Source organism: Sturnus vulgaris, chromosome 4 (genome assembly GCF_052056855.1).
Source record: "Sturnus vulgaris isolate bStuVul1 chromosome 4, bStuVul1.hap1, whole genome shotgun sequence".
Classification (NCBI taxonomy): domain Eukaryota; kingdom Metazoa; phylum Chordata; class Aves; order Passeriformes; family Sturnidae; genus Sturnus; species Sturnus vulgaris.
Window position 1 is genome coordinate 42,406,306 of NC_142246.1, and position 23,448 is coordinate 42,429,753.

The window sequence follows — 23,448 nt, forward strand, 5'->3', positions numbered from 1 at the left end:
CCTTCATACATTAGTTTATCTCTATTAATATTTTTGGAAAATCACATTGTTTCTGAACTTCAGGATCCAGCTGTTCCTGGACTCTTTAATAAGCTTTCTAAATAATAATTTGCTATTAGTATTGCTAAGAGCACTGAAAAAATGGTTTGTTTTGCTCCTTCAGCACCACTGTGAACTTTTAATGTGTACTATCTATCTAGACAATGTTGCCTTCAGTAAGAAAAATTAATGGTGAGGTTTTAACTTGGTTGCATTTCCATATTATGAAGTTGAAATGGGAATTAAAGCATATTACAGGAGACTACAGAATAAAAGCACTCCTGGAATAAGGAGCCCCCATTATAAGCACACCAAAGGCTACATGAATTTGAACCCTTACTTAGCACTTCCCTGATGTGAGGATACCCATCACTTGGTTGTCTTGCAACCCTTATGAAGAACAGAGGACTTGCATTAGGAACAGCATTGCCAACGGAACAAGGGAGATGATCCTGCTCCTCAGCCCTACAACCATTACTTTAAGGCATGTTTATAGGAAGCATAAAGCTAGTTATGCTTTGTCTTTTGCATATAAAATAACCCAAGAAGGACAGGTCAAGTAAGGTTTCTATATTATTTCTAATTTTACGGAACAGCTTTTGGCAAGACTAAAAAAGAATCACTTCAGATGAGCATATTTTTCATGATCAAAACAAGACAATAAAGTGACTGGGCTAAATACATGATTGTCTCTCATCAATAAGTAAAATGAAAGTGGTGCGAACATCTGTGACCACAGAAGAATTTAGATAATAGAAAATTTAACACATTTTATTTTTGAAGGCCTGTACTGCATCTAAAGAGATGGATCTTACTCTTCCAGTTGTCCTTTCCGTACTCATTTTAATATGAAAAATATATTGGATACTGCTTTTCTGTAGACAAGATGGTTATTATTGTGCTGAATGTTAGAATAATTTAGCCTCTAAACCAGCTAGATTATGCATCTGTCCTGGGGTACAATGCAAAAATGTGTATTCTATCACCATCTGTTAAAATGTGGGAGGGGTGGTGATCCTTATCTCTGTGGGAGATATCCTCTGCTGATGTGCCATCTGATAAGATCAGGGGGATGATCATCGTTATCTTTTCACAACCCATCCTTCCTCCAGAAGATATATTCTGTTAATGGGCCATTAAGTCCTATTGCGTGACTGATAAGATTACATCATCCCATTGGGAGATGCCCCAACCAGGGGCAGGAGCCAAGCCTTTCCTACCTAGATAAAAACTGAGATTTGGAACACCAAGGCAGCCTTTTTCCACTGAATCCCAGAGGAAAGTTGGACCTTTTCCACATCATCACTGGATCTTCGGAGGAAAACTGCACCTTCTACAGGAGCACTGCTTCAACTGAACCACATCCATCATCCAGGAGGACTGCAGCCACCATTTATACGGACTGCTACCAACACCCTGACTGACAGGGTGTCAGGTTGTATTTCTGACTGTGTTGATGGTTGTTTCTTTTATATTATTGCATGTATTTTATTTTTTCTCTTTTCTCCTATTAAATTGTATTACTGACTTGGAGTCTCGCACTGGTTTTACTTTCAAACCAACACAGCATCTTGTCACAAATATTGTATCTGAAAACAGGCAGTAGAAAAGCATCAATTATGAAATATTTCACACTTGCTTCAGGTTTAAACTTCAGATTAAAAAAAGGCCTACTTAGCAAAACAAGACATAAGTAAACTCTACTATTAAAATATAGCTTAGCAGAGCTTTGTCATCCCAGCTTTGAAAAGGACATTTCCATAGCAACCTAATTGCTGGAAAGAAAAGGTGAAGGTGTGTGTTTAAGTATATTTTGGTCATCACAAATATGAGGGGACTTTGAAAATCTGCTTTTGATATGGGGGTGCAGTGTTATGCTTATACCATAATAATTTTTGTCCTGAATATTCCTATTACTTACTAGCATTTTGAGTCAATAGCAGATTCCAAGCCACCAGATTCAAATGTGAAGTAAAAGACTGGATTTTATAGCTTTTACACATCCCACTATGTTGTGTGTTCCTTTATTCTTAGAGTAATGCTGTAATGATTCTGTTGGGAACCTCCATCAGATAGTTCTAAAATTTATTTTAGCTGCCTAAATGTTTGTTTAGACAGTGCTTGTCCTACTGAAACTGTAGCTACAGTGGAGAATTTTTGCTTCATTTTAAGACAGATTGTTTCATTCCCTATTACTGATCAACCAAACCAAGGCTGAATGTAAAAAATATCAATACTTTATAACAGACTTCACAACGACTGGAAAATGGGTTAAAACCATAAAATTTTATCAATTTAAATATATGAATTAAAGTGATTAGATACAGTTAACTGGTAAGCTCCTGAATCTAACTTGTTTTATCTTCGCACTGCATTAGTAGCATAAAGTAATTATTGCCTAAAGCTGAAAGAAAATTGTGATCCACTTAATGATTTAAAAATGTAATGTACTTTAAAAAAATCCCAGTCTGTTTCTCACAGAGAGTTTCTGTAGGATCAACAAATGAGATAATCTTTAGGGGAGAGGATATTTGAGTTACGAGTGGAAAGTTGAATTTTGTTATCGAGAATATATTTTTAATATATATATATATACCCTACAAGGATGATGGTGTGCAGTGTGCCATCTGCTCATTTCTACTCTTTCCATATTTATCACCAGGAGACATTGAAGTTTTTCATTTTCCTCAGTGCTCTGAGTTTCTTACATATTTAAATTTTTTCCCCTAAGACTTAGAAAAAAACCCCACAGACAAAATGGAGTGGTCAGCAAATCCACATACTGAAGGGAACAAAGTAGACCAAGTATAACATTGGTTACTGCTTTTATCCACCTGAAAAATCTGTCCAGAGGAAATGGCTGAGGATCCATATAAACTTATGTAAAAGAAAGTGCTTCTTTGCATTAAGGTAAACCTTGTAAACCTATTTTCTGGAGAGTATGTGTATCACAGTTACATCCTTAACTTCTACAACTCAATACAATTTTTGATTCATTGTTTCAACAAAGAAATCTTCTTATGAACAGTGTTTGGGGTTTTAAGGACAAAATAAATTTTAAAATACTGCTATTTTATTCTCCCGATTTTATTTTTGCTGAATGTCCCAGAGATCTCTGATACAATTTTTTTCTATGAATCCCTTGAGTGCTCCTGTGCAAGCAGCACAAAGCATTTGTCACCAGTTACATTTTTTAGCAATGTCCTCGTTTTACTGTGCTCCTGTGTCAATACCCGAGCCAGTCCCCTAATTGTACTCAGCCCTGAGTTTCTTACGTTGTCTTTATAGCGTTTCCTGGTCAAACTGTATGTATGTCTTATTCCAGAGCTCTGCTACTGGACTAACCTGATCCAAAGAAGAAAAGCAGGTTTGGAGATTTTGAGGTAGTTGGGCTTGGTTGGTGGAGTTTTTTGGGTTTGTTTGGTCGGTTGTTTTTTCAAATTTGCAGACTGATTCATATTCTCCTGGGCACCACTGCATGGACTTCAGTAATTAAGGATGGGCCATTTCTTCACTTTTCTGTAATCTATGAAAAGCCTTTACTTAGGTCTGTGGCCATTCTCAGGCTGCATGAATACATTAACTTTCACAGCAGTTAGGTTCTTAGTTCCAATTCAACTTACAGTGAGCCATCTCTGGGGATGAGCTGTTGCCTGCATTTCAAGTTTGTCCTACAAAACTTCTTCACTTTGAATTAATTATTTTTTAAAATATAAAAATAACAATTGTTATGATCAAGAAAAATTTTAAAATTTCACTAGAGTTAAAAAAAAACCCTTGTTTTCTCATTTGCAATCAGAGATGAAATTCTAGTAACTCTGAGTGATTGTATGTCAAAATTAGCTTTGAAAGTATGCAAACTATGCACTTTCATTTTTCATTAATAGAGGACAATTAAAATTTAATTGTTTGTATCTTAGTTGAAAGTTAGCAGAAATAAAAAGCTGCCAGTTTGGATTTTAATATAAACTGAAAAATAAATTTAGTCAACACTGCATCTTTATAGTGCTATAACTTAGGCTGGTCCCAAGATAATACTTGAATATTTTACAAGATTTCCTGTTTCTAGAAGTCACTAGTAAGGATCCAGGGCATATGCTGAACACAGCATAACCTTCCTGGACAGCAAAAATATTATACACCATGCTGCCAGGAACAAAACTGGGGAAAACGACAAAGGTTGAATAAAGAAACCAGCTCTGGTGTGGGGGATTACTCACCCCAGGTGGATTCCTCTTGTCTGGCAGCCCTAGAGCATGGAACTGGGAACAAGGCACCCAAGGGGCCACAGCTGGAGTCGCAATGAGTGTGTGCTGCTCATCATGTTGAATCATGGCTGGAGGCACCAGGGAAAGAGAAAGGAGGCTAAATGATGAGCATCCTGTAATTGGCTATGGAAGGAGAAAGGAAAACACTGGTAAAGATCTCTGGTGAATTACCTTTTTCCTTCCAGAAACTGGAAGTCTCATTTGCCTCATACTGCACAATGTTTTATGTGTGTGCCACCTCACATCAGCCCTTGCTGGAGCCTAAATACACTACAGAGCTGCTTTCTTTTTTCTTCTTGGTGCACAAGCCTGATGTAGAGATGTCCTTTTGCTTTGCGTTCTCCTATACACATCTCATTCTTATCTCACTGAATTCTATGGATAATGTAGAATTAACTCCATACCACAAGATGCAAAATGATAATAATGCAACACAGTACCTAAAAACCACTTGAAGACAGACAATCAGCTACCATCACCAAATTGTCCTGAATTGCAGTTTAAATTTAGTCTAAATGTCAGAGAATATTGGTTCTTTAAAGACTGAGGGGAAGCTACAGCTTTGCCATTTGTTTCAGTCTGAGTATTACCCTGGAGCAAGTCGGGAAACAGGCTGTAATTGGAGCCATTGTTCTTTCATTGATTACTTTCTCTAAGTGCATACTGCAGAGGGGAAGTTAAGAAGAACAAATGGAATATATTGGTTTTTCACAAAAACTAGGGCTAGATTGGTCTATCCTTAGTGCACATCTCACATGTTGGATGGACCAGCTCCTCTCCATCTGACATCTCTTGTTGGAGCACCTCAGCAGCAGTGACTTCTTCCCTTCGCTACTCGAGGAGGAGTGAATGGCATGTTAGAAAAACAGTACATAAAGATGAGGGAAGGGGATTGCTACTTCTCCAAGGCTAGTGTATAGATCATTTAGATTGGAAAAGACCTTTAAGGTCATCAAGTCCAATAATCTGTAATACGTCTGAAGGTTACACCTCTGTGCCATTTCACATGGACTCGGTGTAAGCTTACTCCGTACCAGCATCACTCTCTGTACCCTGGCCAAAAAGCCCAAGGGGATCCAGACCAGCAGACACTTTTGTTTCCTACTCATCTGCTTAGACACCACAGGCTATATCTGATCTACCTGTGATGAAAGGGAAACAGAGGCTTGCATACCTTTTGTCCAATGAACAATTAAGAGCTGAGCAACAAGTTAGCTTCAGACAAATAAAGGAAAGAAATAATCTCTTGCATGTGTCCAGACTGACCATCTGGCTGACCTACTGCTGTCAGCATGTCACTCCCCAGGCAGCCTGCTGACATCCCAGCACATATCAGCCTCATTTTCTGAGTGATTCTTTTTTGTTAGAAAAAGGAAAACAGCTTTTGAAGCCTCCTTTTTGAGCTGACAGCTGGATTTCGGAACCAGACAAGAAGTTACCTGGGGCTGACATGGCAGTCTTTGACATGGCCTCACTTATTTGGACAGCTCCCAGACAGCAACATAAGGAAGAAACAGCAATATTCCCATGGTGCCGTACTTCTGGCTACTCTTGAGATGTGTATCCTCAGTCTGACACAGGATAGGGATAAAACACGAGCCCTGTAGTCTACCCTGGAGCTGACCCGTGCCTTCACTAGGAAATGTTCTTGAGGAAAATAAAGATTGGGACCAAAATAAAGAAATATGAATGAAGCAATGACTATATGGAGTAATAATGAATAAATCCATGTTTGTATTCACAGGGATTAATCCACAGGAAGCAGTTACAATAATGTAATTATTTGAAGCAAGTGATGACTATTCTTACTAAAAATGTTTATATTCTCTCTCCAATAAGACATGTTCAACAACATGTCTCAACAATAAGATATGTTATTTGAATTACCTTTCTTATCATTATGGTAGAGGAGTTTCCTCTTTTAAAGTTAATTTCCTTTTCTACCCCTCGTTTCCCTTCATAAGAGAAGTAAAAACCTTCCTGAAATCTGACAGCTCTGCTGTTCTGGACTGGAGCAGACAGCCAGTTTTGTTTCCTTTCCAGTTAGTGATTTTCTTATGCTGACAGATGTGTGAGACAGTGATAGATCAGATTAATTCTAATTTCTGAAGTGAGCTGATATTTGAACCCAGCTAATTTAAAATGTTCTTTCTGTGTTTAGTCTGCTCAGGCAATTTAACTGCAAATCTTTCTCTCAGTGCTGTCCTTTCAGCTTGTATGGTTGGGTACGTGGAGCCAGAGCTAACTGGTCACTTATTAGAGCAAACAGATGTAAGCAAATCAGAAGCTCACATGCATGCAATCCCCTGCCTTAATTACCTGTTTTGCTTTACCACAGCTTTGTAGAACAACTCAGCTTGCCCCTCGCTAGGGCATGGCTCCTCCTCAGCTGGTCACCCAGCAGCCTGAGGGACAGCACTTTGGGAAGGGCAGTGGAGGGTATGAGCTTTAGCCATCTTTCAATACAGTTCTCTGTTTAATCCTATTATTTTCTCGCTTTCCATGACTCACCAGCCTCACAATGTAATTTGAATCAGCCTAGCATAAATATTTTTTTAAAACACTCATTTGTCTTTGTTTCCACAGATGTCCTTTACAGAGCTGCTTTCATTTCTCTCAATTCCTGTCTTTGCTATTTCATCATTAATACACTTGGAAGCCTCTTTCTAGGATATCCAAAGGTACCTGCATCAGAAAATGTCTCTTTTTCTGAAGAGACTCCACAATTTTCATTGTAAATAATGAAAGCCCAAGATTGCTTTCAGTGTAATTTTGATATTTTCTTTTAATAGAAAACTACCTCAGCCTATAAAAATTGCTTTAATTAAAATCTCAATGTGTCACTGAAAATGTAATGATGTAACATATTTGAAAAGTAAACATAGGCAGGAAGAGAATATTTTTTCTTTTGACACTGGTTTACCATTTATAGCCTCTTGAAGTTCTTTAAACTCTAAATTTGCACAATGTGAAATTATTGTCAATTATGCTAATCTTTTTAATCCACATTCTTAATGTTGATAATACGGTAATCTTTCTGAGTGAAAACTCAATTGTTTTCACATTTTATCTTCCTTCCAGCTTGATAAGCAATTAATCTTTTTCCACACTTTCTTTACTTTTGGTCTTTCCCCTATAAAGCGTGTAATGTTAACAAAATTTTATCCTAGTTCTGCCTCTGTCTAATAAATGCATTTCTACTGTAGCCAGCTCTTGTCATCATTTTGCTTTACTCTCATCTGATTCTCGGAGGAAAATGGAAAGTCTTACAGGTTTTCAAAGCAAAACTGGACAACTTTTCCAGTTATTCCATATTCTGGTAGAATTCCATATTTCTGGTATTGAAATAATATTACATATTACTGGGAAAATGAAAAACAAAAATGCCCCAGAAATATAGTTATTAATTTTTAATTTAAAAAAGTAATTTTAGATGTTTTGGAAAAATTTTAGAAGTTTTGTAAAAGGAACTTTTTTCAACTTTCTCAGAAGTTTTCTCAGTGGCACTTTCTGCTCAGCTACAGCCCTGGCACTGCCAGCCTGGCTGTTTGCATTGTTGCCTTCCCTGATGTTTCTATGGACGTTTGTGCCTGTCATAGGCTGTATCCATGCCCTTTAGTCTTTCTGCAGCTGCAGTAACAGCTCTGTGCAAGGAATTCACCTTTCAATGGATTTACAATTTGCCGTTTTAATCAGTTCTTCCTAAATGTTATATGCCTTTAATCAAGTTTCATTTATAGCTACTGGTAACTTTGATATTTTAATCAAATTCTTTTTCCATTGTATTGTGATTTTATTATCTGAGACTGAAGAGTACTGTTATCTCTGTTAATAGTGGATTTCTTCAACACCACTTTGGGAAATTTTAGCAGCTCCTGGGACAGAATTTTGAGACTATGTGGTCTTATATATTAGATTATAAATAAGTAAAATTAAATCTTGCCAAACATTCTAATTAAAAATAAGTGTAAATGAATACAGCTTTGTTTCTAAAGACACACCATTAAAATGAGTGTTTTTCCTATTAAAAGCATATAGCATATTGTTTATTACTTTGGAAAAATGGTACCAGTATGTGACAGGTAATAAACAGAAACATTTACCTTGATAGCAAAATCTTTTTTGCATAAGTTGCAAAAGTTTATTTGTAAGTTGCGTATGTTTATTTTTCTCTTTTGTCAGGACACCCTATTATATTTAGCCTTTGTCAAGCTTTGAAGAGAATGTGTCTAATTTCTGTCTCACAGTACTTCCTAGCTCACTGTAAATACAGTGTCATTCTTGAGCAGCAGTGTATACTGAATCTGTAATGTCTTAAAAGGGAATTGTTTCAACTTAGTGAATAAATGAAAACCACTTGGGATTCATTCCAGATCTGATTTTTTTTCATCGTTTAACTTGCTCAGTGTCCTGATTTTTCCTCCCTTTTCCATATACAGATATTTAATTATTTACTCCACAGAACCTTAAAAAAAAAGGAAGGAAAGCTCTCCATCACATTGGATCAAACATTTGTAAACATTGAATAAGTGGATAATAAAGCATTCTAGATGAGACCATGATCATGTGATGTGACAGTACTGTTTAATAGGTCCTGTCAAGACGTGTTTGCTTCATTGTCTTTGATTGTTGTTGCTGACTGGTTACTTCAGGTTTCTTACTGTTTCTGAGAACAGAAAGTCCATGGGGAGCCACTCTGCCTTCTGTATAATTTGAATTGATTTTTCCTATTGTGCCACTGCAGAAGATGGTGACTGTTTTCATTTTTCTACAGAAAAATTTTGCTAAGCATTTTTAACAGAAGGAAAACAACTCTAATGCACTTCATGGGGTTTTTTACTCCTTACAGGAAGGACTGCAGGTAGGTAGGGAGCCCTGTACGACTTCCAAGCTAACAGTGCTGGGGACTTTATCACAGGTAACAGATCTTCCAGACACTGGGCAGAGAAGTCAGAAATTCAATATGAACTATGCCCATAACACCAACCTAGACCAACCCCATACTTATTAAGGTATATGTCAGTGCACTTTATTGAGTTCTTAGGAAAGGGCAGCTCTCTCCTCCCACACTGTTGTCTTCTTCTGCCCTTTCTTGCTCAGAATATATGTGGCACTGGAATATTTCAGATAATTTTCCTAGTCTGCTTAAATACACACTGTCAAAGAAGGATTGGAGCGCCTGAGGTACAAACTGTGTTTCAGTGTACTTTTGAAATAGTTTGGCTGTGCTCTACTCTTGAATCATGATAAACTGTAAAACGTCAGGTCAGTATTAGTGTATGGGAGTATTAAATATTAGTGAATGGGAGAACAGGTGTTGTATGCAGGAGTGACAGAGGCTCCTGATGAAATATGAGGACGGAGATTGTTCATCTGTGCTGTATATTGTGCTACTTGTTTGCAGGTTTATATACATTAAAAAAACCAACCCAGATTTCTGAGAACAGAGAGTCAGCTTTAGAAAAACTGATGACTGAAGCAGAGAGGGCATTAGCTCTCTCATTAAATGCTAGTTACTGATAACACTTGACTGACCTATATACCTCTTAAACAAGAAAAAGGTATGTATATAATGCCTGGGGAAATTAGCTGTGGCTAAATTTTCTTTAGATTTCAGAAATTATGTTAATCATTTTATTCCTACAAGTTTCATAATGCCTTGAGCTAGGCAGCTGTTGCTTATGCTGCTGGTCTCATACAATGCAGCAGAGTTGTTGCCTGAATGACAGCTTCAGGATCCAGCCACAGTGTAGCAGAATATTAATAAGCTAGCATGCTGTTAGCTCATGGAAAGGGAATAGACCCCCAAAAAGATTTTAAATATTGAAAGGGCCCATACTGTGGTACAGAGCCCAGCACGGAGGGGGAGGGAACCTTAATCTAGATGGCCTTCCCACTGCTGCTACACACCAAACTCCCATGTGCACTCCATAGGGAGACTTCAGAAGTGATGGATGGATGCAGGGCTTCTGTACTCACCAGAACCCCTTTTGGCACCTTCACTCCTGCTCTTTGAGCCCAACTCTGGCCAGGAGAACCTGCTGCTTTCCTTCCCAGGGCATGGACTCAGAGCCAGGTAGGGGAGTGCAGGGCAATGGGGCAGAACTCTGTTTTTTGTTGTGGGAAAGAAGGTAAGACCTGCAAGAAGAAGGCAGAAAGGAATTTTTCCACATCACATCTGAAACCTGAATTTTACCTGTATTGTGAAGAAACACTGAGTCAGTTCTGGCTGCACACTTGACAGCAGCATTTAGAAGTTCCCTGTAACCTACAATAAGGGATTCTCTGTATTTGTGTCTACACATCAAGTGCTCGAATAGTCATGTTTATGCAATTCATTAGTCTGAAATATTTTTGAACAACCACCAGTGAATTTGGACAGGCAGCAACTTTAAATACTAGCCTTTTACCTTGTCACAGAATCACAGAGTATTCTGAGATGGAAGAGACCCACAGAGATAATGGATTCCAACTCCTGGCCCTGCACAGGACACCCGAAGAGTCACACCCTGTGCCTGAGGGCATAGTCCAAAAGCTTATTGAACTCTGCCAGGTTTGGAGCTGTGACCACTTCCCTGGGGGGCCTATTCCAGCACCCAATCACCCTGTAGGTGAAGAATCTTTCCCAACTTCCTCTGACACAACTTCATGCTGTTCCTTGGATTAAACATGCTTAGATGCCACAAAGTAGGTGGCAGTGCCTTATGCATTTTGTATAGCCCACAAGGGCCTCTTCCATCCTTTTCAAGGGGAGTGCTGATCTTCTCTCCTTTCATACAACACTCAAAACGGGTCATAATTCAGAATGACCAAACATCCATAATTTGTAAGACCAGACATCCAAATGAATAAACCTTATCCTGCTTCAACCACCTTCTTCAAGCCTGCCATATTACTCCTTGAGGTTTGAGTGGATGTGCACACATCCTACGCCTTCACTTCTGCAAACAGGAATCCTACTGAAAAACACAGAGAAGCCTGGATTATGAAAAATGGCAGGTAATTGGTAGCATGTAGCATCAGTCTGACTGACATATGGCTACTGGCACAGCTCTTCCTGATCCTGGATGATCCCCTGATTCTGGGGATGCAGAAGTTCTGTTTTCAGCTATCTCATGATGTCAGCCCAACACCCTTCAAAAGCACCACAAGCATATTCACAGCAACATTATTAAATACAGACAGCAGAGGAAAGATTTGGAAGCAACATTATTTCTCTGTTAGATTTTTGTGTCCCAAATAAAGAGATGCATGATGTCTGCCTCTTGCTGATAGCTGGGCTCCTGCTTGCTTTTATAGGAAATGATTTGCTAATGAAAAGCCAATCAGCAAAATGCTGAATGTATTACTAAGTAATTTCATGTGAAAAGAGGTAAAACCAGCCTGTATCCTTGGATAATAATTAAATATTGATTTTCTAGTAGTTATTTTATCTTTGTCCAAATCATCATTCATCAATGGAGACAGTTCAGCTTCTGGTTGAAATAGGATTTGCTGAAGTTTAAGTCCCTATATGTCTTACAGTGCAGTTTTATGTAAGCACATGCTTGGTAGATCTTTTCATCAGTGGGCACAAGGCAAAGGTATGCCTTATGGTGAAGCTCGTGAGCTTCATTTTCTGAGGGAGACAGCCAAAAATAATAACAATGATTGAGATGCAAAGAAACCCCAGAAACATTAGTCCTTCAGGAAACATATATTTAAATCTTGAAATCCTTGGCCATGGAGTATTAAGTGTTTGAATAACCATAAAGAGCAAGACAGGTTTGCTTGGAAAAGTTCGCATTGAAATATAAAAAATTTGTAGCATTCGAGGATTTATCTAATATAGATTATCCATGTGCAGTGTGTGTCAGTCTCCAGAAAACAAGATGGGAGGAGTCATGATATGTCCCTCCAGTCCCTCCAGTACTGGGAGGAGTTGTCATGGTATGCCTGCTCTGTCACTATTTTCTCCCCATCAATTATTCACTTCTTCTGCCCTTCTGGGGTTAGACAGACCTTTCATTCAATCTTGTCTATTCATTCTGATGATACACAAAATAAACTCTTACATTCAGTAAGTCATTTTCAGTTTGACCTTCTATATACAAAAGGTACAACCTGTGATATAGGAAAGACAATTGATTGAAGAAAGAGCTTGTCTTGTTATCTTGCCTGTGTCCCAGCTTGTGAATAAAAATAAGTTACATTGAGTCCAGATTCAGAATTCACATTTCTTAGTCAGCTATGAAGGAAACTGAATGAATTGGTGTATAAGGCACTAGGAAGAAAAGAACAGTAAAGCAGAGAATGTTGGTTCATCTATTTCCTACAAATCCATCAATCAATCAATCAAGCAATCAATCAAGTAAATTTGATTTTTTAACTTAACTGGTTCAAACTGAAATTGCAGATTTTTGTCTACCAGATTTTAAGGAGAGACACGATGCATTATTATTTCACTTTTTATAACATGTAAAATTGCTGCCTTTCCTGGCAAGGAAGAAAATGATGAAAGAAAATTAAGTGCTCTTGTTAGCAAATACACTTAAAGTAAAATCCAAAAATGTTCATTACTAATGAAAACCATCAAGAAAACCCTCCTAGCTACATTAAAATGTAAACATTTTATTGGAAATAGGTATTTCTCATAAGAACAGACAGGAAGGTTTGTTTTTCTGTAGCCATTTTATTATCTTGACAGTCACGAACTCAGTTAACTCTCTCATCTGCTGCAATAGAAGTACTTTGGGGCTGCCAAGGCTTGAAGACCATAGAAATTAGTGTCTGCATATATAAGATTCTAAATTATCATGAAAAGTCAACAAAAATATTGTGAAATCATGTCACAATATGGAAACTAGCTCCTAAAATCATGCTTTTCATTATGGAAACTTTGGTATCCATAAAGATGGATACCTTCCCGGCTTGTTCCCAAATCTGTCTGGAGAATGGCTTTAAATGGATGTCCAGCTGATCATGTAATGTCTCATTAAGAGAACCAAAAAATGTTAACCTTTGGGCATGATGGATGTTTGTGATGATTCTGTGACTATGACTATGAAATATGTCTCTCTGGAAGATCACAGGTTGCAGAATGAGTAAGGTTGGACGGGACCACAGTGGGTCACCATCTCTGTGCTCAAGCAGGGTCATCCTAGAGCACATGGCACAGGATTGTGTTAGGTTTTCACAGGGGGTTCTTGAATATCTCCAGTCAGGAGACTCCACAACCTCTCTGGGCAACCTGTTACAGTGCATGGTCACCTGCACAGTAAAGAAGTTCTCCCTCATGTTTAGGTATAACTTCCTGTGCATCAGGTTCTGTCCATTGCTTCTTGTCCTATTGTTCAGCACCACTGAGAAGAGGCTGGATCTATCATCTGACACCCTCCCTTCAGATACTGATAGACAAGGATGAGATCCTCTCTCAGTCTTCTCTTCTCAACATTGAACAGGCCCAGCTCCCTCAGCCCTTCCTCACAAGAGAGATGCTACAATCCCTTCATCATCTTTGTTCCCCTCTTTGGACCCACTCCAGGATTTCATTGTCTCTCTTGAACTGGACACAGTGCTCCAGATGTGCCTCACTAGGGCCAAGCAGAGGGGCAGGATCACCTCCTTTGCTGTGCAGGCTATGCTTTTCCTAATGCACCCCAGGATACCACTGGCCTTCTTGCCCCCAAAGGCACATTGCTGGTCCATTGTCCCCAGGGCTGCTTTCCAGCAGTTTGGCCCCCAAACTGTGCTGGTTATTCTTGCCCAGGTGCAGGACCTTGCCCAGGTGAAGGACCCTGCATGTGTCCAGGTTGAACTTCAGATGGTTCTTCTCTTCCCATTTCTCCACATTGTCAAGGTCCTTCTGAAGGGCTGCACAGCACTCACAGTAGTGATGAAATCCACCAATTTTGACACAGAAGGGATGCCATCCTGGAAGAGATACTTTCTTCTCCTTTTTGACACATTTAAATGCCAAGTCTTATTTTTATTTGTCTTATTTTTGCAGGGTGGTGTAAAACACACTCATTGGGCTAACTGCTGCTTCTCTGCACCACTGCAGAACCAGAATAATTTCAGGAGAATTAAGTGAAAGCACCATATTGCCCAAAAGATGTGCGAGCACAAATCAATGAGGCTGTAGTTTTACAGAAAATGGTTACAACAAAAGGATAAGTTAAATTTCAGCAAATGTTTTGATCATGTCTGCACATGGAATAACAAAAGAAACAAAAAAAACCCGTCAGCTCCTTTCTAGAGTCAATGAGTACTATTAAATAACAAAGAGAAGAATTCACACCTACAGGTATTATTTTCATGCTTTTCTGTTTATTTTTTCATCTGGTAAACTCTCGCTGATCTTGTACTGCTGTTGACTCATAGTCTGTCATTGTCTAAAAAAATATCTCAATGTCTCTATCTCAGTTGAGCCTGTATCTCTTGTAGTTTCCACAGAATGTTACGGTTCTGTAGCTGGCTGTCTTCCGCCAGTGCCAATGATAAAGAGCCCCAGGCCACGGAAAACAAGCAGCACTTCAAGAACATCTTTGCTCCTGTCCTTTCTTTCAGAAAAAGAAGGGAAAAAAGCAAGGAAAAAAAAGCTTTACCTAAGTTTGACTATTTTCTCTCTGTCTCTATGGGAACAGGAACAGATGAAGGAGCAACTGCCAGCCATCAGCTGGATTGCTGAAACTCAAGCCAAGGTAACTGGCTGCTGATGAAGAGCTTCAGGCTTCATTCGGGCTGTCCACTGGGTTGCTAAATTTGAAAAGGTTTCTCTTGTACTGGGAAGAATTAGGTTTAAAACCAGTGAAAATAGTTTTTCCCTGGGATCTCTTCAAATCTTGTGACTTCAAGGACAAACTCAGAATAAAATATTTGTTTTTACTAAAAGAAAGAATACAAAGACTAGTAAACTTTCTTGCTCAATTGATTAAATGTCACTGATTTTTTTTTAAATTTTCATAACAATACTTGCTAAGTATATCAGTAGGTAACACTGTTATCATAGATTGCCGACTCAAACACTTGGATAAATGTAAAGGGTACCTAACAGATATGGGGTTAAGAGGCATGAGAAAAGGCTCTTTTTATTACCCATCCCTGACCATAGCTCTAATCCCTGACTCTGTTACCATTTCACACAGCTTTTCTTTTATAAAATCTAACCTCCTGTCTCTAAGACCTCAACTCCTCCTTTCTATCCCTATACCGTGTAATTTTGAGCTCTCTTGAAATAAAATCCCCATCTTCTTCTTATCCCATTTTCAGGCATCTCCATTTGGATCTCCTACCCAAGGGCTTCCAACCACCAGTTACTCACCAGCCTTTCTTCCCCTGTGCCCATTGCTGCTGGCAATAGCTGTGACCACAGCCCTGGCTGCTCTGACTTGTAGAGCCCCTTTCTCCTGTGTTCTCCCTCCTGTCTCAAAAGGGGTTTCAGATGGAGGACACAAGTTACATTTACCAATAATCCATCTAAACAAAGCTCCAAAGAGATAAAAGCAGAGCATATGAAAAGTTTGTCATAGTGCTAACATAGTGCATTTCTTTTTATTGCCTCCATCTGAAATTGAGCATGTGAAAGGGAGAGCTCTTCAAGTTGGTGCCACAATGGGATGTAAATGGTCTGAGTATTACTATGTGCAGTGGAGCTACACTGACCTAATTTATGGGAGCTGAGAATGTGGTCACCAGCTTACATGCCTACTGTTCTATTTTTGCTTTGCTTTGGAAACACTGAATGGAAGTGTTTAGCTACAGTTTGTGATTGCAAAAAAAAGTGTGTAATACAAATTTCTGCAAGAAAAACATTTTTCCTTCTTTTACCATGGTTCACTTCAACATTTCCAGATATATTTGCCAGCATCTGACTTTTTCTCTCTTTTCTTAGATACTGTTCCACTCAAATCAAGCATCACTCAGGGAAAATAGAAGAAGAAAAAGGATAGATAAGTCTCAGTGTTAGGCAACTAATAACTTTGTATTAAACATAGCAAAAAACTGAGGGTAAAATAAGATATCAGGCTTGTCTTTATTTTTTTCCAAGAAAAAGAATATTTTAGTCTGGTATAATTTTACAGAGTTCAGACGAGCTCCTAATTATGGATTTACTAACCAATTGTGACCTCAAGTGGCACACTGTTCATCAGAATAAAATACCTTACAGAGGATACTAGGATTGAAGTACTCCTGAGTTGCTAGGTGCCACAGTGTTCAGATCCAGCAGGGTCTGCATTAAGTGTTTCCAAGATTATAAACAAAATGGGAATACATCTGTGCCTTAATAGCCTACATCTCCCATTTAGCCAGTCCTGCAGTCACATTATAAAAATATACTAGGAATACTGCCTAGGACCATACTTTTGTCATGAACTGTTTTAAAAATCAATTAAGCTGTGTGTGTTAATAGAAAATGAAAATCCAATTGATTGTTGAACTCTAATAGGCAATTCTCACTGTGTAGATTTTGTCCTTCTCTGAAGCTGGATGCAGAAACTAGACTGGTTTTTTTGTGTTCAGGGTTGGCTTTCACCTCTTTCCATCAGAAAAGTGTTAGCAAGGAAACTGAAATCTGCATCAGGCAGAGGTTCTTAGCAGCCTCTGAGAGGATAAGAGTCTAAATGCAGCTGTATATGACTTTCAGACATAAAAAAACCTCATAAACTCCAATTTCAAATGCTGAGGTAGATAGGAAGGAAGGATGAGAGTGGTCTTGGTTACACACTCAAGCCACCAAAATTATTTCTGAATATTAAAGCCTGACCTCTTGACAGCCAGGAAGGAAGTATCCAGTAGTGATCAGTGAAGTGCCCCAGGAAATGGGGCAGACCAAAAAAACTGGCTACATGAGGGGCCTTCCCACCTTTTCAGGAGGGTTATTGTAGTTAGATTCTGAACAGGGGCCATAGACAAATACATGGTCTCTAAAACACCCATGTAAAGAAAGCAACACCCATTTTTTCCAAGTAACACTGGCAAAAGCCACTCTACATTGACATCCTAAAGTGTAGGCTCCAATATAAGGAAAGAAGTGTGACAAGATATGCAAAGTACATGCTTTCCATTGGCTTTGCTAGATGTTAGCCTTAGGGAGACCTGCAGATGGACAGAGCTCTCCAGGGCCCGATCATTCACACTTTGTGCTTATCCTCGTGGATGAACCAGGACTTTACCAAGGATAGTAGATTGTCTACAAGCTTTCCATCCTGAGAGTGTTCTAGCCTTTATCTGAGAGAATGTATGCTTAATTAGGGCTGCAAATTGTCCAGGTAAAATGAAGGCCTGCTACTTAACCACCTTCAGCCAGAGTGGTAGGACAGGTACGGTGCAATTTCAGTCAGGTACTGCCAAGCCTCACATGCAGTTATATGAGCTAAGTTTATCTAAAGGCATGAAATGGTTTATGGGGAGATTTTCAAAGCAATAAAATGGAGTTGGAAGCATGAATTCAAAAGCATCTGTCATTTAAATTTGCTTTTCTCTATCTTTTAGCTCCTTTTGTTACAGAAAGTTCAGCAGTAAGCACATCAGCTGGCAGGAGCTCAGCTATAGACTCCAACACCAAGAATCACAAAGATTAGAAGTGCACTTCAGTCTGTCTATGCTGGAAAAAGCAATCCTAATACTTTACCTCTTTAATCTGTTTTTCATCTCAGCAATATTAAACTGGTTAGATGTAACTTCTGTACAAAAACATTCTTGCAGTTTCTAATCTGAAATCATGAGCACAGGAACAAAAGAAGTAATCAGTGCTCTGACCTTCTGCATATCATCTGTTCTTTGACGAGTCAGCATTTCATTTGTTTCAAACAGGATGGCTTGCTGTGATCGAGTTGTAGTCCTGTTTGCACTCTTGGCTCTTTCCCACTGTTTAAATGTCACTTGTTTATGATTTCTGAAGACATAAGATTGTAAACAGACCATGAAAGATTGTCACTTGTAGATCCCAAGAGGAAAATCTCTTTTGTAGCAAACTGGATAGGAAGATGGGCAACCAAAATGTGAAAGGGGAGGTATTCAAGGACACCATATAATTCTGCCAGCATCACACACAAAGGCCTGTATATTTTGTTCACCAGGATCTGACTTTTTCATCAGCAGAGCACACACTATGAGCACCTGTTTCCAGCAGAAGGGACAAGCAACTTCCTTTGTAACAGGACAAAATAGGAAAGCAAAATGCCTTCATGAGCCAAAGTTCAGTATTTTTCAAGTCACACGACTGCCTCATCCTGCCATCTTGTCCTGTAGGACAAGAGAGACCCATGCAGGACTTTCTGCTGTTTTATTAATGTTAAATTACTGGGGTTTGCATAGGCATTTGAAGTAGTTTGAGATTATATGGAGAAATCAATATTTAAGCATTATGCAGTCAAATACTCTAATTTTCTTCATACTAGTACCATATATATACAATCTCACAGAGAGAAAGAAAAATTGTCTGCTATCACCCATATTGTGTCTCAGAGAAGTAGCAAACTGAGCAATAGAAATTATGAACTGGATTTTAAATTTTTTTAATGGACTGGAACGGCTATATGCTACCATAGGAAAGCCAGAGAAGCTAGAAATTAGCTGTAGCATACATATGCAACAGATGCGTATGACATTACAAAGTGTTCCAGGAGTTTGTCAGGAGCAGCTAAATAATAAAGAAAAAGTAAGGTTAGAGGAAGTTGCTACTTGCTCTTACAGCCCAAGATAGGAGAAGAGATCAGAAGACATCCTATATAGTAGTTTATCAAGAATAAGACAACACATCATTGGGATTTCCAGCTAACTTAAGAGTCAGAAAGGCAGCTTCTTCTGAGGTTTAAAATCAGAATTCATAACACATGCACAAGTACTAAGAGGGAAAGGATGATGAATGGGATAGATAAATCAGAAAGCATACTTTCAGGGAATATTGCAAGCTTAGGCTTTTGAATAGCATTATGAAGAGCATGATTTTTCATTTCAATTTATGTCCTGGTAATCAAGTATACACTGAGTTGGATATAAACCCTTTTGCAGCCCCATTAAAAGAAAACAAGCAAATAAAATAAGGATTCTGAATGCAATGAGTTCTGTTCCTCTCTTTTCTCTACCTTTGATTCCAGTTATCCGAGATAACTGTGAAATTTTAACTTTGAAGAAAGCCAACTTGCTATGCACAGTGAGACTCATTTTATTATAGCTTAACCCTTTCATAATTTTTAGTTCTACTTGTCCTCGCAATCATTCCTCTGGCTTAATATGACTCGTGAGAAATCTCAACACTGAAAACCATAGTGTATCCCTTATGCTAAATTTTCACCTGTCACCTACAGAAACAGGAATTAATGTAAACTGGAAGAGATTTCTTGATTCCTGCACATCATACTGGCCTGAACAAGCATGTGCCTCATGCTATGGTGACAGAGAGGTTTACTGCTTCACATACCCATCCCACCCTGTCTGCATCCAGTTCCGTCTTAAAGTATTTATATTTTGAAAAAACACCCATCAGCCAGTGTTCTTGTCAGTACAAGAGCATTAACACTTCTTATCTGTAAAACATTTTTCCCCATGGATCTCCCTGCCAGTTCAGTTCTAGTATAAGTAGTGCAGCAGATGGAGGTACAGAGAAGAAATGCACAGCCAAAGCGCCAGTCTGCCACCACTCGCTTCACATATTAATGTGAAATGGCCATCAGCTTTTGGTGCCTCAGGCCACATCAGTGCTCAAGAGAGTGGGAGGTATGAGGACAAGTTTTAATTTGGATTAAGGATGAGCTCCCTTAGGGGAAGTGCCACAGCCATCCTATCATCACTCACTGCCCTCAGTCTCTCTGTGACAGTACGCATCTTCCACATACACAGTCCAAGGGTGCCTGTGAAACACTTTCTGTCAGCTCTATTGAGAGCTTCTCTGAAGGCTGGGCTACACTGAACTGGAGAGGCAGCAGACATGGCACTTGCACTCTTACACTCTGTGGAGTCATCTACTTTAGAGTGCAACCGGGATGAGGCACCATCAAATGTAATGTGTGTTGTCCTCACAGAGGCATAAACCAAGATTCAAAGCACTGAAAACTGGAAAACATTTTCCCAGTTTGGCTCCTGGTAGCAATCCTAAAATCCACTGGGAAAGGGTGTCTCGGCCTCAGCTCCAACCCTCAGGTTTGGTTTGGTGTAGCCATGCTCTTCTGACATGGGCTTGCTCAAACCATAGTGCAATGAAGCAAGGCTAGCTGTTTCACCAGCTTGGCTACATTAAATAAATTAATAAGTCACAGTACTGCCAACAAACTTTAAAATCCAGTTGGCTACAAATAACTGATTTTGAAGGCTGCTAATAAATAGGAGAATTGTCCTAAACTTCTCTTTTTCTATGCAAACTTGAAAGGATATAAATAGTTTGACCCTATAAATGTATACGCAGGGATTCTGCTGTTAAAGATATCATGTATAGCAGGGTTAGTAGATTATGAGGGTTGTGAAGTATGCAAATAAAAGTCTGTTTCATATAAACTCCAGTTGGGCAAATTCAGCTGCAGGTCCAAGAGACAAACTACAGACTTTTCCTCCTATGCAGATCATCAAAACAAAAATTGTAATCAGTTTTCAAGCTAAACTGTGCCTCCACCCATCAGATATGTAATTCCACCGTCTTGAAGTTTTAGAGTTTGAAGCTCTCTTCCTTCCACAGGAGCTCAGTGAGGTCTGAGAGGGAAAGATTTTAATGCAAGCACCAAATTTTTCATACATCCCATCTGAAATGAGATTATGAGGAGCTTGTATGCATTATTCATCCCATATCCTGGCTAGAATTACTAACACATCCATTGCTTCTGATACCTTATCAGTACAGAGCTGTTCAGCTGTATTGCATTTAGGTGAAGTAATGTACACATCCAGGTTTAGTTGCCTGAGAACATGATGTGAGTTTTAAGGCTCAAACAATCATGGGAATTTCTTCTAGAAGTTCCTCAGTTTCTCTGGGCAACACTGTCCCTTGTACATCTTCATTTGGCCTGGTTTAATTTCTACACGTTTCCCTTGCTGCCCAGACTAAAGGAAGAACGAAAGTCTATAAATCAATGACATCTTCACTAGCCTCTACTTCTTGCTTGCTTTCTTCTTGAAGCAGCAGCTCATCCTGTGACTTTCTTACTTCTCCAGCTTCACCAGCTTCAGAGTTCTTCACTACATTTGTACTAATTTCCTTTTCCAATTGAAAATATTAAAATCACTACTGATTGCATAAATAAGCATTTGTACTGCAGTACACAGGTCTTTAGCAAAACCAATCTTGCAGGGATTTACATACAACTCATAGCTTTTCAGGGCAAAGAACCTGTAATTTGGCATAAAGTAGTTCCCCTATTGTGGAGTGGCATTTATAATGACAGTACTAGGTAAATAATTCAGGCATCCAAAGACAAAATACATTCCTTAAGGTCATGATCTGGATTAAAGTAAGAAAATCCTGGAGAGAGTTTAGAAACTATGAAGCAAGGAAATGGATTATACTAATCAGTGAATTCAGTGGGTTTTTGGGGAGTCTGACAGATAAAATGCATGTAATATTTTCCATTCTATTATTACTCTTAGTGTTATCTAACTTATTAGTATGTTGACAAGGTATGTATGTCAATTACACACTGTTCAGAAGGCAGGGTTATGCGGACAGACAACTATTTTCCACACACTTATTCTACAGAAAAACTTTTCACAGCTCTGACGTACAATTTATATATAAATAGATATGTCTATTAAACCCATTTGCTGTCAGGGATTAGTTCTTTTATTTTAACTGCTTATGACCTCAAATCTATTTTTTTCCTCAGATGAACAGTGATGTACTTTCTGTTCAGTCATAGGCAGCAGGTCTACATGGAGATCATGACTCTGAGTGAAGGCTATTTACTCACAGGATGAGTGAGAGGGCTCAGCACTGTCTCCACATACCAAAACCCCATCTTTACTGGCTTACCATAAAACCCTAGCAAGCTCTCTCAGGATTGCTTCTCCACTTGTAGCCTCTGGCTGTACCCTTGAGCTGCCTGGTGCCCTGCCAGTGCTGGGAGAGCACAGAGCTGCAGCTGTACCTATGTAATTATGGACCGTTCAGGACTGTGCTGCTACCAAAGACTGGAGATGCATTTCTGCCAGTAAAATTTGCAAGGCATCAAAACATGTTCTTCCATGGAGGCCAAGAGCAAATTGCTGACCAGCTAGGATCCTAGATCACATCTAATGGCATCTATGTGGTGGACAGATTTCATTTCTATAACCCCAAATAAGAGTCCAAAGCAAGACCCACTCAGAGATCAGCACGGCACTAGTCCCAGTGAGCTCATCTTGCCTGTATTGCAGTATCTTTACAGTAGATGTACTCATGCAGAATGAGGGAGAAGGCCTAACCTAAATTGTCTGTATCTGTTCTGATATCCTTCTCCCTGAACTCAAGTGCCATGCAAAGATCCTGCCCAAAAACCCATGATATTCAATGTTTGATTGAATAATAGACTAGCTCTAAAAATGCATACTTGGCTGCAGAGGAGAGGCTGCAGCATGCTGGCTAGATCACACTGATGAGAACTGAGGTACGTTAGCTCAAATTCTTGCCCTGAACCAGTGATGACATTTCCTTTTGGATGCCCCGCTGCCTACTAGCAAATTATTCAATGCTGGTTCCCTTTGGCTTCATATAAAACTTGTATCTAAGCAATAGGAAAAGAATATAATGCCTTAAAAATATAATAAAAGCACTAATAAGTGAATGGGGAGACCTGGATCCTGGTTACTATTTCAGGCAAAACAGAAGGTCCCCTGCAGACTCCTCAGTCCAATGTCAAATATTGCTTACAGGTTCAGTTTCCCTTACAGGCAAATGGGGATGAACCCTGAGTTTCCAGATCCTTCTGATAGCTGGGATTTGGGGCAACCCCAACGGATATTGCTACATCATTGTTTTTGATGATAAAATGCTGTGTTTTCCTACAAACATGAGGGGTACTGAAGTGTGTAGCTGTGCTTGTGCAGGAGCCAAGTCTCAGGAGTGACTAAGCCATGCAAGAGGCAGTTGTCAGTGCTGGCTGTTCCACATCCCCTCTTCAAATGCCCATAGGAAAATCCACACCTTTCAGTGGGAGACTGTGCACACGTTTGTTACCTTAAAGCAGGCACTGACCAA

The 23,448-nt window shown here is 39.1% G+C and overlaps 1 long non-coding RNA gene and 1 other non-coding gene across 2 annotated transcripts in view; both read right to left on the reverse strand.

Annotated features, from left to right (window-relative positions):
- Positions 1-11,249, reverse strand: part of LOC148223975 (uncharacterized) — a 31,955-nt gene extending 20,706 nt beyond the window's left edge. The window contains exons 1-2 of the long non-coding RNA XR_015803196.1: positions 10,287-11,249; positions 4,260-4,430 (exon numbers count right to left, since the gene is read on the reverse strand). This is a non-coding gene — a long non-coding RNA (uncharacterized LOC148223975). The remainder of the gene's footprint in view (positions 1-4,259; positions 4,431-10,286) is intronic.
- Positions 10,969-11,090, reverse strand: LOC148223976 (U6atac minor spliceosomal RNA). The gene has a single exon (XR_015803598.1). It is a non-coding gene; the product is annotated as a U6atac minor spliceosomal RNA (small nuclear RNA).
- Positions 11,250-23,448: the final 12,199 nt, after the last annotated feature.